Genomic DNA, 16,744 nt, shown 5'->3' with positions numbered 1-16,744 from the left:
ATGTGTTGAACGAACACACCTCTCTGAGTCTTTCTTGGGGTTATTAAAAGGACACAGAGGCATTCAGAATATCTTTGAAATACCCCCTTCTTCATGTCAGCATTTAAAGTTATTCATTCTTCTACCCTTCTTTCTTGCTTACCGCTCGAGCTGTGTGGTCAATGGCTCCAATTATATCGGACCACTTTGCAGGTGCAAACTTAGCCCCATGCATTTGTAAAGACACTTCCCACCTGCCTGGAATATCTGGGTCCAGGGCTGCCATCAGCGAGTTTTAAAAGTCTTGTTTCAAGAACCTGTCCCTCACCCCAAATATACATACATCTACCCCTGATTTAGCATTTGTCTTCTGAGTGTTTGCTGAGACACACACACACTGCTTAAGTACTGATGGAACATTGTCCAAACAGATGCTAGGGAGGGCGGAAGTGTCCCATCATTCTTTCTGCTTCTCAGATGATACGATAATCCCAGGCCCCTGGCAGCTGAGCAGGCATTGGATGAGACTGTTGCTTCAACAGTGACCTTTCCCATGGGAATGCCCCATACGGTGTCACCTGCTTTTGTAGCAGTCCATTTTCCTGCGTTTCTATAGCCCTTTTCTGATATACCCATTATAGTCTCAAAGTCTTCTCAGTTAGTTACAACCACTCATTCAATAAACCATCTGCTTTGTTTCAGGTGCTCTGCTAACTGCCCAGGATGCAGCCCTGAGTGAGGGAGAATGTTCCTGTTCCTAAAGGGAGCAGGCCATGAATTTCCCAAAGGCAGAACCTCCACAAGCGCCTTGTGCTTAGTAGGTGGATGGCACATTATGGTCATGTGAGTTAATTTGAATCAAAGAGTTTTTAAAAGCACGACCACTGCCACAGTCAGGGGTATTTATAAGTCAAATTTTGTTTTGAAAAATTGGAGGAAATTGAATATTCAATGAAATTTATAAACACCTACAAAACAAGGGTGGGACACCGCTGCCTTGGCCTCAGGCCAACGATCCCTTTGGCAAGGAGATGCAGCGGCCGGCAGTGTGTGGGTCAAGCTGAGAGCTCTGCCAGCTCCAGGCCACATGGGTGAGTCGGGTGTAAATCAGAGTATAATAGTGAGGACTCACAGAGAGGAGAAGCCAAACTGACTGCTATCTGTCTACCTCCAAGCACGTATGAGTGTCTGTTGTATGTTCTCCTGTCCGCTTGGGTCTGGAGGCTTCAGGGTTCTTTATAAAATTCAGTATCAATTGCCTTGGGGACTTTCTGTAGCTGTTATTCAGTCTCATTAGAATGATGTTTCATTTTTCTTGTTTCCCTAATACTTACCTTAAAGCTCTGGGAAGCCTTTGCTAGCATGGCACAATCCTCACCCTACCATGAGCTCTTCTTTGTATTAATTATTCTGTTGTTCATGTCTTTGTGGTCATTGGTATTCCAGGCTGGTGAGGGGACAGAGAACTGGCTTTGGGGCCAGGAGACCAGGACTCTCACCTCAGATCAGCTTCCTCCCAGCCTCAAGCAGTGAGTTAATTCTAGGTCCCAGCATGGCACCAACCAGGGGCACTGACTCCTACCCCCAGGGGTTATATAAAGGTTGTTTTTTTATCCTCTATCATTTCCTAGATAGATTACAATTCCCTGGGGGATCACACAGCATCCAGAACTGTCCTTACATTCAAGCCTTTAATGAATATTTGTGTTCTACTGGAAAAAGGCAATAAATGAAGATGATTTGAAAGATAAAAATCTATTTCTTTCCTCCAGAATTTGACTTCTGGGAAAGTCCATTTGGATGATTAGATGAACAATGATAGGCAAGGAGATGTGGGGGGACAAAAAGAGCAAGGAAGGCTTCACGTCAGATATAAAAATTTTAAAATCACAAACACAGACTAAGATGGCAAAACAAACTCTGAAAGCAAACTTGCCATCAACCAGGAGCTCTGGAGTACGGAGCTTGAGGCAAGGTCTCAGTGCTGGTGTCCAGTTGGGAGCAGCTCCCTGGGGGCAGAGAGAGGTAGGGAAAAAGGGAGGGAGGCAGGGTAGGGTGAGAAGGAAGCAAGGTCCGTGGTCCTGCCGCTGGCTGGCTCGGGGCACACAGCAGTTGGCCAGGAGGTGCCTGGGCTTGGGGTTATCTTCTTCTCAAGATGGGCTATGAGTAGGAACTTTGTCTCAGAACAGCCAGTAGATGAGAGAGAGGAGAAATTTGTGCCTGGCTGCTCCACTTTCCTTGCTTCTCTCTGGTCTAAGTTCATTCTATGGCAGGATACCTCTCTATATTTGCACATTGCATTTTCCAGGTTGCACCTTAGACAGCTTTTCAGAACATCAGTCCCAAACCCAGGTTTGAGATGTTTCCTGAAAATCTAGAAGTGACTGAAGATGCCAGGACCAGTAGAAGTGTGCTGGGCTTGCAGAGGGGTAGCCAAGAGGAAGGTGAGTCTTAGATTAGGGTGAGACCAGGTGAGAAATTTAAGGAAGTGTCAACCAACCAACCAACCAACCACCAGAACGCTGTCACCCAGCTCCTTCATCTTTTACTACAATATATAAATAAGTAAAAATTGCAAATACTCACAATAAACAAAATGTTAACATTTTAAATAAAGACAGAACCCCATAGGGCAGCAAGTGAGGTGAGTACAGGGATGGCCCTGTCTTTATTTAAAATGTTGATATTGAGCCAGGTATGATGGCGCACACTTGCAATCCCAGCATTCGGGAGGCTGAGACTGGCAGATTTTGGTTCGTGGACAGCCTCAGCTACTTATTGAGGCCCTTGGCAACTTAGTGAGACCCTGTTTCAAAATAAAGAATAAAAAATAGGGTAGGAGGTGTAGTTTGGAGGTCGAATGCCCCTGGGTTCCATCCCTAAACCAACACACAAAAAAAATGTTGGTATTGTCTGGAGTGGTCACACAAGCCTGTAATCCCAGTACTTGGGAGGCTGAGACAGGAAGATCATAAGTTTGAGGTCAGCCTCAGTAACTTAGCAAGACCCTGTTTCAAGGTTAAAAATTAAAACAGGACTGAGGATGTAGCTCAGAGGCAGAATACCCCTGGGTTCATTCCCCAGTAAACACACACACACACACACACACACACACACACACACACACACATTGATATTTGTTTACCCTGGGTTTTTGTTTTTAGGGTGGAAGGGCATTTTTAGACATGTTAAGTTTGAGTCATGGAACAGACATTCAGGTGGTGACATTTGGGCATCAGGAGCTTAGTACCTAAAGTTGGTCATGAGGCTAGGCTGAGATACACACCTGGGAGTGGGTGGCATAAAGCTGGCAATTGAAGCTTGGAGGCTGGAGGGGTTTCCAGGGTATGAGTGCAACTAGAGAAGTGCCCAAAGCGTTCCACTGCTATGGTTTGGATATGGTCTGAGTGTGTCCCCAAAGGTTCACGTGTTGGAAATCATGTTAAGAGGTTTTGGGCCCTTTAAGGGGCGGGGTTTAGTGGGAGTCAGCTGTGCCATTGAGAGCCTTGCCCTCTGAAGGGATCAAGGCAGTTCTCATGGGACCCTGAGTTAATTCTTATCAGCCCAAGTTGTTCTGAAAGAATGAGTCTGATCCCTGTGATTCTGTTTTTCTGTCTAGTCATATGCTTTTTCTTGCAAGCTCTCCCACCATGATGCAGCCAGGGGACTCTTGCCAGTGCCATGCTATTTGGATTTACCCCCTCTGAAACTGTGAGTCAAGCTGGGCGTGATGGTGCAGGCTTTTAATCCCAGCATTCAGGAGGCGGAGACTGGAGGATCGCAGTTTGGGGACAGCCTCAGCTATTTAGCGAGGCAATTCACAACTCAGTGAGAACCTGTTTCAAAAATAAAAGGCCTGAAAATATGACTGGGGGTGTAGCTCAGAGGTATAGTGCCCCTGGGTTCCATCTCCAGTAATGCAAAAAAAAAAAAATATGAGTCAAAGAAACCTCTTTTCGGGCCTTTTTGCCCGCTACCCCCTCCCCCCAGCGCCGCTCTGGCTGCACCACACTAGCTCAGAGCTCCGGACTCCTGCTCAGCCAGCGCCGCCGCCGCCCTCCAGCCGCCACCATGATCATCTACCGGAACCTCATCAGCCATGATGAGATATTTTCTGACATCTACAAGATCTGGTAGGTCGCGGACGGGCTGTGCCTGGAGGTGGAGGGCATGATGGTCAGTAGGACAGAGGGTAACAGTGATGACCCGCTCATAGGTGGAAATGCCTCTGCTGAAGGCCCTGAGGGCGAAGGGACAGAAAGCACAGTAGTCACTGGTGTGGACACTGGAAGCCTATGAGAAGTACGTCAAAGATCACATGGCGTCAATCAAAGGCAAACTTGAAGAACAGAGAGCAGAAAGGGTAAAACCTTTTATGACTGGGGCTGCAGAACAAATCAAGCACATCTTTGCTCATTTCAAAAACTACCAGGTTTTTATTGGTGAAAACATGAATCCAGATGGCATGGTTGCTCTCCTGGACTACCATGAGGATGGTGTGACTCCATTTATGATTTTCTTTAAGGATGGTGTCATCATAACTGGCTGCTGCTCGTCATCCACACGACACCAGTACTTAAGACAAATGGGACTGATGTCATCTTGAGCTCTTCATTTATTTTGACTGTGGTTTATTTGGAGTGGAGATTATTTTTTAAGATATATGTCGTGTAGGTTGTCTCAAAATAAAGTGCATTTAAACTCAAAAAAAAAAAAAAAAGAAACCTCTTTTCAAATTACCCAGCTTCAGGTATCTCATTATAGCAATGGAAAGTGCACTCTTTGGGTTTGGATGTAGACTGTCTCCCTAGACCTCACACAGATGACTCAGCCATGTGGGAGGCCGGGCTTGGTTGCTGAGGAGGGGTTCCCGAGGATGTGGCCTTGGGGATTACATATGGTCCCTTCTCCCCTTGCTCTTTCTTGCTTCTGGCCTCTGTGATGTGAGACCAGAGGCCTTTCGTACTCTCTCTATGTTTTCCACGCTATGCTCTGAGCTCCAGAGACTTCACTTGGACCTTAACATGGACTGAACCCCTGAAATCTCCAGAAATGTGATCAAATAAAATTTCCTTCCTTTGAGCTGCAGTGGTTAACTTAACTCAGTGTGTGTGCATTTTGGGTTACAGCAGTGAGAATGCTGACTGAAACATGGACTGATATGCTTCCCCCCAAATGGAGAGTTTACTGAGAAGGAGCCAACATGGGGTTACCGAGATGAGACTATGGAAGGAGTGAAAAAAATGCCAAAAGTGGTGGCTGAGGTGGGTATGGAATCATGGCTAGTTTTATTTTGCTTATCCATACATACACATGTCTCAAGAATGAGCCTATTACTCGTGCAATGAAAAAACTCTCACATTTCCAAGATACTGTCATGTTGATGGGTGAATGCGCAGAAAAGGAGCTGATCAGAAGAAAAAAATAGTTTTGTAAGACTTGCTCAGTGCTGGCCACGTCAGGTCTCTCATGGGCCCACAAGGCCTTTCCTCTATTGCTTTTTGTCAATGATGGGTGCATGGGCAGGCTTGCCATATTTCTGGAGCCCCTAGTATCTTGATGCTCTGGGGTGCTAGTTCTGGTTTACTCACCAGTGTTTGCTTGGAAGGATCAGAGCCTAAATTGGATTAGGAAGCTTAGCCCCTGGCGAGTCTTCCTTGAGGGGTGGGAGTGGGGCAGGGCAGGAATCAACTCTGTTCCTTGGGGGAGGCATGACTACCTTTCTAGAAGATGTTGGGTCTATATGTCTAGCCTGATGTATTCATGAATAGATGACTTAAATATAATTTTTCCCAAAGATATAGAATAACTTTTTATTTGTCTGTGTCTAGTTCAACCATTGCTTGGATATGAATGTGCCCTTTCATTTTGGGGACTTATTGAGTGCCTACCGTGTGTAGGCACCATGTTAGCCAGAGAGCATTCATCACCACTGCTGTGAAACCTGCAGCCCCTCAGGGTCCGGGGAACACATAAGATTCATGAATGCTTGATCAGAATCATGATAAGCACATTGAAGAAATATACGATCATGTTATTTCAGTACTTGGGAGGCTGAAACAGGAGGAGCACAGGTTCAAAATTATAAAAATAAGAAGGGATTGGGGTGTAGCTTGCAAGTAGAATGCCTCTGGGTTTAATTTCTGGTATAGAAAAAAGAGACAATGTAATAGGGAGACTACTGGTCTAGGTGGGTATGACGGGCTTCCCTGAGTTTATGGCATATGAGCAGATACAGGAAAAAGAAAGAATGAGTAGAGTGCAGCAGATAGGAGAAGCATAGCAAGGAGGGAGTTATGTTCTCCCCAATCAAGGCCCCACGTCTGGGCTTGGGGGAGCACACCTGTAATTCCATTATTTAGGAGGCTGAGACAGAAGGACCACAAGTTTGAGGCCAGCCTCAGCAATTTAGTGAGACCCTGTTTCAGAATAAAAATTTAAAAGGTCAGTGGATGTAGCTTAGTAGAATGCCTCTCAGTCCAATCCCCAGCACCAAGAGAAAAAATAAATAGAAACCCGTGTTCATGGGCTTTTCAAGAGTGCCGATGCTGAAATGGTGACAAAGTGTTGAAGAAACATTAGTGAAAGACAGTGGCGTGTGGAGTTCACTCCCTGACAGCCTGTCAGACACACAGCTAGCCAAGCCTCCCTGCCACCTGCTGGTCCAGCCTGGCCACTCCTCTGTGGGAATTGGTGGGGCAGCGGGGACATACATATGGAAGCACGTTGTCCATGGGAGTAGATAGATGGGCGAGACTGCTGCTGCATCTGAGTGTGAGTCGAAACCATGGTGGGCTTGTCTGGTGGGTAGAAGTAGGAAGCTGAGCCTGGGAGAGTGAGAGCTGGGGCCGTGGACATCACTCCCAGGGAGGTGTGGGCACGGCGCCACAGGGAGGGAGCCCTGAAAAAGGAGAGGTGAGATGCTGACATTTAGGACAGAAGGGATTTTCAGAGGGTTGAGGAAGAAGCAGTAAGGAAGGACCCCACAAATCCAGAGAGAAGTGGAACTGAAATGGCCAAGGATTGAGGAGAGCCTTGGGGGTGGACAGGAGGATGTATATTTAGACAAAAGGAGAAGGGATCTTGGTTAGGTGTGGGGCTGCCTCCTCCCTGTAGTTCTCCAGTCTCCTTACCTGGCCCAGATGTGGCACAGCCTTGGGGGACCCTCCCCTGAGTGTCGTTGGCCTGGGGCTGATGAGGATGCCAGCCTTCCAGGAAGAAGTTCCCTCACAGACATTCCTGTACCTCTGACTCAGGGGAGCTGGGTCCAGCTCAGCATCCAGGATTCCAGCCCAGCCAGTTTCCAAAGACCTGCCAGGATCTTTGCTGGCCTTAGCCAGCAGAATCTTCCTGCCCCACCTGTGCATAGGTCCTCAAACAACGCCCTGGGTGGTCACTGTTTTCTTGGCTTGAGATCCCCTCTGTCCCCCTATACTGACCTGTGTATGCTCAGGAATCACCAGGCAGTTCCTGGACCTGCTCTCCTCCTTCCTCCACCCATTCCCCCACCCCAGGAGGTGTCCTCCTCCGGGGAGAGATGCTACCCAGCATACTGTGTGGTGGGGAGAATGATGGGTCCACACACGGACACTTGTGCCCTGTGGCAGAATCAAAGGGGAACTATTGCAGCTTTCTTTGTGTGTCTATGAATTGAGTACCTGTTTCAAGCCCTCATGTGTTCAGTAGTAGGAACTCAATCTAATCAGTCCCAAGGAAACAGTTAATTTGAAGTTTCTCAGTTGAGTTAGGGATTTCTCTGTCCCCTTCTATGGAGTTGGGGGGTGGTTTGCACATCCTCAGTCTGTTACCCAGCTCCTTCCTGTTGGTCCATGACATGTCTGCTCTGGCCAGCCCTCATCCCAAAGCCAGATCACCAGATCTGTGAACCTTCTTTCCCAGGTAACAACACCTTCTTCCCAGGCACAGGGGGAAAGCTTGGTGGCTTCCCTGTGCTGCTCTGGAACTTCTGAGCTGGGTGGGGCTGAGTCCAGCCAGACTGCCTCTGCTTCCCATGCTAATTTTGTTCTGTCTTTCTCAGATGGGGGTTGGAGGTACAAGGAGTTCTGCAGGACATGGAATCCCACTAAGCCAGGGATGGGGCAGGCCCAGGTATTCTCAGACACTCGTGCCAGCCCATACTCTGCACTCTTCTCTCCCTCGTCCCTCCCTCCAGGGCTTAGATTATGGGAATACTCAGATCCTATGTGACTCCTCCTCACTTCTCCCTGATTATTTCTCAACTTTGGAAAGACAAAAGCAAAAAAACCCAACACCATGCTATTGCTTGTAACTCTTCCAAAGCATCAGATGCCTTACTGGGAGCTGCTTGTACAGTGGGAGGCAGTCCTGTGTGTGTGTGTGCGTGGTACAAAGAGGCCCGGTGGTGCTCAGACCCCACGATCATGAGCTTCCAAATGACAGCCAGGACGGACGAAGGCAGGGTTATAAAGGCAGCAGCAAGTTCACGTGCAGGTGAGAGCAGCGTCTGCCCGAGGAGAATTGCCCCTCCGTGCCTGTGGTTCTGGAAATGTAAGTAAAACATAAATGAAGGAGAAGGATGTTTAAAGGATAAAGTAAGTTCCTGCCTACCTGGGTGGGACAAACCTTCTGCGACCACCAGATATTCCTCTCGGTGATTTTGGTGGACCTAAGGAATGCCAGAAAATGGAAGTCTGTGACAGGTGGGAGGTGAGTAGTTACTCAAATGTTGAAGGAGAGTCTGGTGGTCAGAGGGGTCTTGGGCTTAGTTATTACACATGGCTGGATAGTGGAATTGAGAGAAACTTGAACCAGGTATAAAAGTAAAGAAAGAGGAGAGAAGAATTCACTCTCCTGGGCTGGGGTTCTAGAGGCTTTCAGAGACCGCAGCACCGGGGAAGTGGGGGTCTAGACCTGGAGCTGCGATGAGCTCACACCGTGGCCCCTGCAGGCCACCTTCATTTTCTGGGCCTTATTTCCCCATGTCTCTCAGATGGATGGTCAACTAGACCAGAGGCTACGGACTGGCTAAGAGTATGCTTAGGTGAGGTGGGCGGGGAGGGGCTCCCTGACAAAATGGTGTGCGTGTCTGTTAAATGGGGTACCTGCAGCTCTGTCCTGGACACTTGTGCCATGTGACACAACCAGTCCCTTTGGACTAGATCTTTCCGGTTTCCAAAGGAGCCTGGAATTTGAACATTTGTGGGAACTACTCAAAATTTCAAGTGGCAAGTATTTCAGATAAAATCAAAAAGCAACACTGTCAAGGGTGAAACGTCCTATGGGCCCTTGTTCTTCTAGGGACTGGGCGCCCTCCGAGGGCTCTCACTTTGGGAGTCTGGAAATTACTAAGCCGTGATTCTGTATGGTGCAGATGTTCTGCCACTGAAGTGCCCTGAGGCACGCACGAAGACCTTAGCCGGTGCAGGTGCGTGGCTGCCTCATATTCAAGAGAATCCAAGGCCAGTCTTGAGAAATGGACTAACTCTGAATCTCCACTCCCTCATCGTGTGCCTTACCCAAATGCCAGGCTCATTCACCCTTCATTCATTTATTCAACAAACATTGATGAAGACCCCTGTGTACTAGATTTCTTGCAGTTACTTTGAAGAATTGTTGAAACTTCCTTGTATATATTGACTGGCAAACACGGAAAAAGAAAGCGTACAGTGTATGGCCCTTGTTCAGGTTGAGAGAACAAGGTTAGCTTAAGGTCAGGGCCCTTCGAGGCTGGGAGGCTGCAGGGAAGACTTTTAGGAACAGCACACCCAGTCTCCTGGGGCCCGGCAGGCAGCGTCAGAGCTCCAGACTTTGGGCTTGAAAGCGCGCGCTCTGCTGGGGGCTTGGCTCGCTTTCCTCTGGACGGAGCCAGGTCTTTGCAGAGGAGCCAGGGTGGGCACAGCCAGCACCTCCTCTGTGCACCTGGCCAAGCAGCCCCTCTGGAGTGGCCACTTCTTCGCTGCGATAATCCATCACGGGTAGGTTCACAAATGTACTTAAGAGAGAAGGGATGATCTATTTTGTACACGCTTCTTAAAGGGATTCCATTTTAGCTCCAATTGTAATTTTTACCTTTTCCAGGGGAATTTATTGACACAGTGCCTAGCTCAGCCCTAGTTTTCGGCATCACCCTTTTGTCTGTGAGCGCACACACCAGCAGCTTAATTTGTCATAGCCCTGGAGGTATCAGAACTAATGAGCTTTGTTTGAATAGACTTTTTCCAGTTCATCTAGCACACTTTGGGGTAATCACTCAGTTTCTGTTTGCTTCTGATCCAAGGCATTGTGGGAAATATAAGAAAATAATGGTTAAAAAAGCAGTATAAATTGGTAACAGCCACATTTTCTGCAGAGCCCTGAAGATGTTATTTTTTTAATTTCACCACTTATTGAAGTATTGAGAGTCCTCTAAGTACAACCATTACAATATAATATCAGAGGAGAATCTGATAAAATGCTATTTTTCAATTAGCTGGGAGTTTATACTTGGCCTTCTTTAAGCAGTTCATAGCTAACAAATCTTTAAACAATCTAACCTCTTAAGATTTGGAAGTGGACAGATAATAACTGTGAACACATAACAGTGTGTCAGCACTGAGGATTAAAAAATCTATTACTGGGATTACATACAGGAATGCTTTTTATTGGTCATACAATTGCATTTTCATTTTAATAAAGCGGCTTCTCATATTTCCCACTGCACTGCCACACAGGCAGTGGAAGGCAGGGAGTGGAGCTGGGGAGGAGGGGCCGTGCACACTACGTGGGCAGGGTGTGGGCACATCTGCTTTCGATCCTGACTTCCTAGAGAGAGTTGTCTTTTGGGCCAGCCAGCTGGTGGGTTACATTTAGGGAGCATTCCCTTTTTAACTTTTGTTTTTTGGGATGATTGTACGTATCTCCAATGAGTAGAGATGTGGGTTTAATGACTGCTGAAGTCTGTGAAATGGGCTGATTTGACGGGAGCTTGGACTACCTGAATCCCTGCCCTCTTTTTCATTTGGGCCTCTCCCTAAATGTGGTGGGAAGAGGAGCTATCTCTGGGATGGCCTTTCCCAGTGGGGAGGGGACTGGCACGGGTGCAGGAGCCAGGAAGGGAATAACATGTCCCAGCAGCGTGTTGCACCAAGTGGTGCTGGGTGGGTGGGCATAGCTATCCTTCAGGCCAGTGAGTCCATGGACAGGTCAGCTGTCAGGCGAGCCGTGGTGCACACCAGCCTGCAGTTGCTTTCCGTTTTCACAGTCACGGTCCTGGAGGCTGGGCGGGAATCACCAGCATCATTTTATAAAGTGGAAAACCAGGACTCTGTGCTCTTAGGCCCCTTGTCCCTTGGTCAAGTAAAAGAGGACTCACTTGAACCAAGTGTTTCTTCCATTTTATCAGGCTTCTGAGTCCTCCCCACATTACACCTATTGGCCTGAGTGTGAGTCTCCGCCAGCAGCAGCCTTGGTGGAGACTCTCCAGGGCCCATGGAATCCACGGCCCCATGCAGGGCTCTCTGGGTACTCCAGAGTGAGTAAGAGACCCCGGGTGCCTGGGGAATGAGCTCCAGGGCAGAGCAGGTGCTGAGTAAGAGGATAGAAGCAGGGGACTGAGCAAGGTAGCTGGAGACAAGCATCCACCCCAAGGACAGGGGCTGTCAGTGGGAACGGGAACAGCTGGCTTGGTCTCCCAGGGCGTTGCTCCCTGCGGACAGTGCCAGGCTTGCAGGGGTGGCTTTGTTCTCAGGGAGCAGGCTAGAAGTGGCTGAGGATCCCAGATGGGGCCTGCAGGAGAATCCATCTGGAAAAGCACAGGTGGAGGGTTGCCCAGGGATGCCAGGAGAGGAGGCATTTGTGCGATTCCTTGGGACCCTGGGGAGCCATGTGGGGCTCCTGGGAGGGTGGAGAGATGATCATATTTGCATTTGGAGCCGAGAGGCTGAGGGTCAGATGGGCTAAAGATGCAGGGGGGAGGGGAGGACTCTTTGCAGGGCTGCAGTCTTTTCATCTCTACACTAAGGTTGACATCTCAGCTACTGCTGTGCAGTAGCCACCTCAAAGCCCAGTAGCTTAAAGAAGGCCCCATGCCAGGGTGAGCAGGGCTGGTTCCCATCTTGTCTGTTGGCTGTGTTGCACTGGGCTCGCTCAGCCTCCGCAGGCAGCAGGCAGGTTGGTGGGCTGCTAGGACGGCTTCAACTCTCATGTGTGTGGCTTGCCTGGCACTCAGTAAGGCCTCGAGGTTCTTCTCAGGGTGGACTGTCATCCTTCCTGGATTAGAGGGATGGGTGGGCGGCAGGCCAGGCCCTCTCCCTTCTCCACCTGGCCCACTGGTGGGCCTTTTGTCTCACCTCTGCTCACCCCAGGGGTCTTGCAGAAATCACCTCTCTCATTGTGTGCCATGGAGTGTGTGCTCTATTGACAGTAGCTGTTATTACTGTCAAAACTGGTTACTTGTATTTTTATATTGGTATCTCTACTTTAAAGGAAAAAAGAAAAAACACAGGGAAAATTTCTTGTTGGAAACATTTATCGATTTCCTTCTTTTTATACTCTTATTCACACATTGTGATTGTACATCACGGTGAGGCTCAGAGCGATACAGACATGCACAAGTTGGGTGTGGCTGCACCTGCCTATAATTCTTGTACTTGGAAGGCTGAGGCAGGAGGATTATAGGCTTGAGACCAGCCTTGGCAGCTCAGTGAGATCATCAGCAACCTAGTGATACCTATTTCAAAATTAAAGATCAAAAGGGCTGGTATGTAACTTGGAAGTAGGGTGCCCCTGGCTTCAATCTCTACAACTAAAACAAACAAACAAACAATAACAAAAAAGAACCTCATACATGCACATGTCACTTAATGTATTTTTTTTCCCGTTCCGCTCCTCTCTCCCTCCTTAAAACAAGTGTCAGTAATCACGTCAAAGGGGATGGAGTGAGGGCTGTGTCTCAGCTGCAGCCCCGCAGCCCGTACAGTGCCTTGGGCTTTCCAAAGGCTATTGCCCAAATTTTCTCTTTTGAATTTCCGAGTTGATCTGCTAACAACAATAGCAGGGTTATTATTTTGTTCCTATTTTATGTCTGAGAAGACTGAGACTAGGGAAGGGTTTGTCAGTGTTGGCGCCTCAGGATGGGCACTTCTGACTCTAGGGATGATTTTCTCTCTATGGAAGCACCTCATCTTATAATATTGACTCATTATCAGTAGTGGCACCCTCTGATCCTTGTGTCATTCTTTTGTATTGGTTATTTTTAAAGAATAGGATGTTTTTTGTCACTTTAGAAAATGATCCTGTAATTTGAGATTATTTCACCTATGTGTCCCCAAAACCCTTAACAATAGCCTTAATAATATTTAGTATATGTTTACTCCTTCTAGCCCTAGAAGACCTCCCGGCATGCCCCTGATGTGAGGTTCCTCTGTAACCCATCCAAAGGGTGAAGCTCACAAGAGCTCTGGAATTATAGTCAGGTGAGCCCTGCCTTCAGGCCCAACGTCCAACGTCTAGGACTGCCCCATTCCTGGCCACCGACCCCCTGTGAGCTTGAAAATGCTAGTGTCAGTGGAGGGGTTTCCCTTCTCTGTGGGAACAGAGAGTGAGCCCTGGGTTGATATTCCAGTCCCAGGTGGCACTAGCCTGCTGTGAATCTTTCTGTAAGTAAATCCGTATCTCTGATCTTTTTTTTTTCTTCATTATAAGAAACAAAACATTCCACATCCTGATTGTGAAAACTACAAATGATAATGCTGGAGAGGGCTGGTCTCTTCTGAGGTAGGGAAGGGTTGTCTTTTCTTCTCTTGCAAAGAATTTGGTTATTTTGGTTAATTCGTGATATGCTGGCTTGCTTGCCAGGAGCGGTAATTTCAAGGTAGTAAAGTGGACGTTCATGGTTCCAATTTCTGTGATCAATGGCAAGACAGACATTTGGTTAATTTCACAAAATGAATTCTTGCAGCTTAAATCATGAATGCAGAGTGAAAAGATGCTATTGATAAACATTGCTCAAATTCACTCAAACTTGTGATATTTTAAAAAATGATTTCCTAAGTTGTTCAACTCACAACTCTCTGAATCATAGATTCTCAAATCAAGCCCTTTCATTTTCTCTTTAGTACTTTGAATTTAAGGATTATAATCCTTTTTGTGTGTGTGTGGTGCTGGGGATAGAACTCAGGGGAATTATTATAACTATGAGCTATATACCCCAGCCATATTTTATTTATTTTTCTGAAACAGAAACTCACTAAGTTGCTGAGGCTGGTTCAGAACCTGTAATTCTTCGCTTAGCCTCCCAAGTACTGGAATTATAGGCGTGTGCCACTATACTTGACTGGATATTATCTTTTTTGGTGAAGTTAATGCTAGGATAAAGATAACCCTTCCTCAAATGTCATTTCATTTTGTTGGAAGGCCCAGCCTGGGCTTCTCTACACCTTGGGACTTGAAAGCAAGTGGGGCCTCCTTGCCTTGGGAAGAGGAATGTTTATTTTCAGGGGGTCCAGATTACATATACATACAAAGTAACCTCCTGCTTCAGGAACACTTGTTTCCCAGGGTTGAGGAAAAAAACAAGCGATGACTTTTGCCCCAGCCTGTGGGACTCTCCAGATGTCAGAACTCATGGCAACCTTGTCCCTTCACCATCTCTGCATTGCAGGTAGATAGTGGGAAATGAATGCTCCTTTTTTCTCATGTCTCCCAGGGCCCAGTAAGTATATCTTGAAACTATTATATATTTAGTTTCTTCGAAAAAAATTTCCACTAATTATATTTTAAAGAGGCATTGTTACCCTGCTGTGGAAGTCTTGTGACTGGGATTGACACCTGTCACTGGCCATTACCTGTAATGACCATATAACCCTAAAAAAGAGAGACCTCTCTTTGGTGTTGACATGGTGACTTGACATCTTGGACCGTCACTGAAGCCTCCCAGCACCTGTAGGGGGCAGTGTATCAACTCTGTCTGCATGTGCTGCTGTAGATGCCCCGTCTTCCGAGGACTCCCCCAAGGTGCTCCATGCTTCTGATTCCGTATCCGGTGCATGACACCATTCTTAGCCTAAACAGTGCAGTGCAAGAACAGGTGCTACACGAAGACTCATGAGTTATAGTGGTGGCTGCCATGGTCTCTGCGGCCAGGATAGCGGGACTAGGAGAAGCCAGGAGTCAGAGCCGAGTGTTTTCTTGGCCAGTGATTAGGAGTGTGTATTGGTTGCTTGAGGGAGGCACTTGGTTGGGGGCCCCATGTGTTCTTTTCTTCCTCACTCTCTAGGGGTTACTGACGGGCATGGGCAGAATGCCCTCCAGGGCACCCTGCAGTAGCAGAGAATATCTTTCTTTGATAGGTGCCAGTGGGCTGCTCATAGCGATGGGAGAGTCATTCTGGAGAGGGGATGCAGCCTGGGCACCAGGAGCGGCAGAGGACCCTCAGGCTGGAGTGGCAGGAGCTGTTCAGTTGGAGTGACTGCAGTTGGCATGTTCGAGTGACTGTCTTAGATTCACAGTTGTTAGCATTTTTGTAACTTCTCTAAAAGCTTAAGCATGATGAAGAAGGAGAGAAGGAGATAAGGAAAAGCAGGGGAATGAGAAGAATGAGGAGGAGGCCATCAAGGCCAGTCCCAGAGCCTGAGCACTATGGGGATGGACCCTGAGCTGGGGAATCTTAGATGTTCCCTAGAACCACCCAACAGTAAAAATGCCTAAGGCCCCCACGCTTATAAACTGGGAGTCCTGGGCTGACTTTGACCATCAAAAGTCTTTGTGTTTGGCCAGCAGAATGTCCTTTTATTTACTTTTAAAATGCGCTTGGACATTAAAAAATGAAGAAATTTTCTGAAAGTTTTCATTTTTTCACTGAAAATCCTGAATATCCGGCTTCAGGGATTGGCTTTTAGTCGTAGTAACACCATTGGAGAGGGAGTGCAGCTGTCTCCTTCAGAGGGGTCCCACCACTCTCCAGTGTCTCTGACACGGGGCCGGGTCAGTTGCTATCACCACTGTGTTCATATTGTTGGTTTTTCTTCAGGAGACAAGTGCTTCCTGTTTTCAGGAAGCAGAGGGGAATAGGGGAAATGGCTTTTCTCATGCCTGTTTTCACCTCCCCAAGACCTCTTTGGGTCCTGTTGCTATTTGCATTTGAGAACACTGGGAGAGACACTTGCCTAGGTGAAGGAGCAGGCTGAAGAGAAACCTCTCCAAGGGATGCTCCCAGGTGTGCAGGTCAGGTGCCACTTATTACATACAGCCAGAGAGGACAGCCCAGATTTCACAGGCTCAAAACCCAAGGGTTTGTAAGGTGAGGCTCAATCTGTGAATCTTTTTTTTTGTGATACTAGGGATGAAACCCAGGGGAATTCGACCTCTGAGCTATACCCCTCATCCCTATTATTTATTTTTTATTTTGAAACAGGGTCTCACTGAGTTGCAAAAGGCCTCACTAAGTAGCTGAGGCTAGCTACGAACCTGTGATTCTTCTGTCTCCCAGCCTCTCAAATGCTAGGATTACAAGCATGCACCACCACGCCCGGCTGCGAATCTTAAAATGACAGTTTTTCTCTTGGCAATCTCTAGTGTTAATAAATCAGTTATGAAGGGATGCAGGGTTAGAAACAGGCGCCGTGTGTGTGTGTGTGTGTGTGTGTGTGTGTGTGTGTGTGTGTGGTGTGTGTGTGTGTGTCCCATGTGTGCTTTCTTGGAGTTGGGGAAACTCTGTCAGCCTTCCTGAATTCATTTTGACAACAGAATAAGATGTATTTTGAACACATGCATGTCCTGCTTTTTCTAAAGAGGGCTATTGAGAGCT

General features: G+C 47.5%; 1 pseudogene across 1 annotated transcript; it reads left to right on the top strand.

Annotated features, from left to right (window-relative positions):
* Positions 1 to 4,050: 4,050 nt before the first annotated feature.
* Positions 4,051 to 4,585, top strand: LOC308267804 (translationally-controlled tumor protein-like; annotated as a pseudogene). Its single transcript has one exon. The product of its transcript is annotated as a translationally-controlled tumor protein-like (transcript).
* The last annotated feature ends 12,159 nt before the right edge of the window (positions 4,586 to 16,744 follow it).

Source organism: Muscardinus avellanarius (assembly GCF_963383645.1).
Source record: "Muscardinus avellanarius genome assembly, chromosome: 10".
In the NCBI taxonomy this organism is placed as follows: Eukaryota; Metazoa; Chordata; class Mammalia; order Rodentia; family Gliridae; genus Muscardinus; species Muscardinus avellanarius.
This window is presented reverse-complemented; position numbering and strand designations above follow the sequence as displayed.